We start from the raw sequence: 3,535 nt of genomic DNA, 5'->3' as shown, positions 1-3,535 counted from the left end.
TGTTGCGTGTCATAGTTCAAATACAAGCAGCTCCCGCACGCCGCCTAGCTAGCTGTGTGTGCAGGGTTTTGTTACGTACCGTCCGGGAGACGAGAGGGCACCAGCAGGCCCTCTTCTCCCCAGCTCTGCCAGGGCCAAGCAGCCTCCATGCCATGCGTTGTGGGTCTCCCTGGAAACTAGAACAAGAACACACACACACACACACACGCCAAGGATTACATTTGACATCCGCAAAACTGACCTGAGCTCCACAAAAACTACCTTAAAAACGGTCACGAACAGTTAAAAATCATGTTTTCATCAAATTGAATAATATTTGGATGAAACCAGGTCAAATTGTGTCGACCAAAGTATGAAAAATGACTGTTGCTTCTACATTGATAAAGTGACTGGTCCCCTCCCCCATGTCAAACCCTTGGATTCAAGAGGGGGGTTATTAAGCGGTAGGGGAACATCATCCCAACTCTCATTTTAATACACCAACGGGAACATGATATTCTCTTACCTACTCATCATAAGTTATGCCTCGTAACCAACACGGGAGAAGGTGTGTTTGCAGAGGGGTGGCGTGACTTATATAACGAGACAGCTGCTCTGCCGGTGCCAAAATGTGACTGTTGGATATCAGCAAATAGAATTAGAAGGGTCATTCAGAACTCCAACGCAGTTGTCATGTCAACACATCCGTCAGTGTGGCTTTGAACCGCATCACAAGAGACTTGCCAAACGGGAGATGTATCATATTTATTTGTTACATCACTAGCAAGGATTCCATCAATTGGCAACAGATTTTCATGTGAATATTCTAGAATCTGCATGAAGAGAATGTGCTTTTCCTCACCAGTAGTATTCTCCCCACCAGTAGTATTCTCCCCACCAGTAGTATTCTCCCACCAGTAGTATTCTCCCACCAGTAGTATTCTCCCCACCAGTAGTATTCTCCCCACCAGTAGTATTCTCCTCACCAGTAGTATTCTCCCACCAGTAGTATTCTCTCCACCAGTAGTATTCTCCCACCAGTAGTATTCTCCCACCAGTAGTATTCTCCCACCAGTAGTATTCTCCCCACCAGTAGTATTCTCCCACCAGTAGTATTCTCCCCACCAGTAGTATTCTCCCACCAGTAGTATTCTCCCCACCAGTAGTATTCTCCCCACCAGTAGTATTCTCCCCACCAGTAGTATTCTCCCACCAGTAGTATTCTCCCCACCAGTAGTATTCTCCCCCCAGTAGTATTCTCCCCCCAGTAGTATTCTCCCACCAGTAGTATTCTCCCACCAGTAGTATTCTCCCCCCAGTAGTATTCTCCCACCAGTAGTATTCTCCCCACCAGTAGTATTCTCCCCACCAGTAGTATTCTCCCCACCAGTAGTATTCTCCACCAGTAGTATTCTCCCACCAGTAGTATTCTCCCCACCAGTAGTATTCTCCCCACCAGTAGTATTCTCCCACCAGTAGTATTCTCCCCACCAGTAGTATTCTCCTCACCAGTAGTATTCTCCCACCAGTAGTATTCTCTCCACCAGTAGTATTCTCCCACCAGTAGTATTCTCCCCACCAGTAGTATTCTCCCACCAGTAGTATTCTCCCCACCAGTAGTATTCTCCACCAGTAGTATTCTCCCACCAGTAGTATTCTCTCCACCAGTAGTATTCTCCTCACCAGTAGTATTCTGGGTGGTAGTGGGAGGACATGTTACCTGGGTGGTAGTGGGAGGACATGTTACCTGGGTGGTAGTGGGAAGACATGTTACCTGGGTGGTAGTGGGAGGACATGTTACCTGGGTGGTAGTGGGAGGACATGTTACCTGAGTGGTAGTGGGAGGACATGTTACCTGGGTGGTAGTGGGAGGACATGTTACCTGGGTGGTAGTGGGAGGACATGTTACCTGGGTGGTAGTGGGAGGACACGTTACCTGGGTGGTAGTGGGAGGACACGTTTCCTGGGTGGTAGTGGGAGGACACGTTACCTGGGTGGTAGTGGGAGGACATGTTACCTGGGTGGTAGTGGGAGGACACGTTACCTGAGTGGTAGTGGGAGGACACGTTACCTGGGTGGTAGTGAGAGGACATGTTACCTGACTGGTAGAGGGAGGACATGTTACCTGGGGGGTAGTGGGAGGACATGTTACCTGGGTGGTAGTGGGAGGACATGTTACCTGAGTGGTAGTGGGAGGACATGTTACCTGGGTGGTAGTGGGAGGACATGTTACCTGGGTGGTAGTGGGAGGACATGTTACCTGGGGGGGTAGTGGGAGGACATGTTACCTGGGTGGTAGTGGGAGGACATGTTACCTGAGTGGTAGTGGGAGGACATGTTACCTGGGTGGTAGTGGGAGGACATGTTACCTGGGTGGTAGTGGGAGGACATGTTACCTGGGGGGGTAGTGGGAGGACATGTTACCTGGGTGGTAGTGGGAGGACATGTTACCTGAGTGGTAGTGGGAGGACATGTTACCTGGGTGGTAGTGGGAGGACCACACACCATATCATCACTACTTTAATAACCTGCAGAAAAAGATCCCACCATGTCTAATGAACAAATGAACTGTCGGTTACAGCGTGGTTTTTTAAATATATTTTTTAATATTGCTTTGTGTTTCACTAAATTAGCTTGAGATGATTTTACAGCAACGCTGCATCCGCGTTTCATAACTTTTCAATGACCTGTCAGTCAAGGCCAGCTCATGAATATAAGCTCCTCGCTCACTCAGCCTGTCTTTATAAACTTCCTGGTAGTTAGCCATGAGAGGAAAAGAGATTAAAAATTCTATCCCCCCCCAAAAAAAACATTATGGGTCGTATTTTAAATCACTCAAAGGGTTATTTTACATGGGAATCAGAATTACTGTTTGGGAGCTTTTTCAGGACCCTGTCTTTCAAAGATATTTGGATTTTTACAAATTAACTTCACAGATCTTCATTGTAAAGGGTTTAAACACTGTTTCCATGCTGGTTCAATGAACCATAAACAATGAATGAACATGCACCTGTGGAACGGTCGTTAAGACACTAACAGCTTACAGACGGTAGGCAATTAAGGTCACAGTTATGAAAACTTAGGACACTAAAGAGCTCTTTCTACTGACTCTGAAAAACACCAAATGAAAGATGCCCAGGGTCTCTGATCATCTGCGTGAACGTGCCTTAGGCATGCTGCAAGGAGGCATGAGGACTGCAGATGTGGCCAGGGCAATAAATTGCAATGTCCGTACTGTGAGACGCCTAAGACAGCGCTACAGGGAGACACGGTGGACAGCCGATTGTCCTCGCATCGGCAGACCACGTGTAACAACACCTGCACAGGATCGGTACATCCGAACATCACACCTGCGGGACAGGTACAGGATGGCAACAACAACTGACCGAGTTACACCAGGAACGCACAATCCCTCCATCAGTGCTCATACTGTCCGTAATAGGTTGAGAGCTGGACTGAGGGCTTGTAGGTCTGTTGTAAGGCAGGTCCTCACCAGACATCACCGGCAACAACGTCGCCTATGAGCACAAACCGTCACTGGACCAGACAGGACTGG

The sequence above is a fragment of the Oncorhynchus masou genome, unplaced genomic scaffold (assembly GCF_036934945.1).
Source record: "Oncorhynchus masou masou isolate Uvic2021 unplaced genomic scaffold, UVic_Omas_1.1 unplaced_scaffold_3988, whole genome shotgun sequence".
NCBI classification, from domain to species: domain Eukaryota; kingdom Metazoa; phylum Chordata; class Actinopteri; order Salmoniformes; family Salmonidae; genus Oncorhynchus; species Oncorhynchus masou.
Note: the sequence above shows the minus strand (reverse complement) of the source record.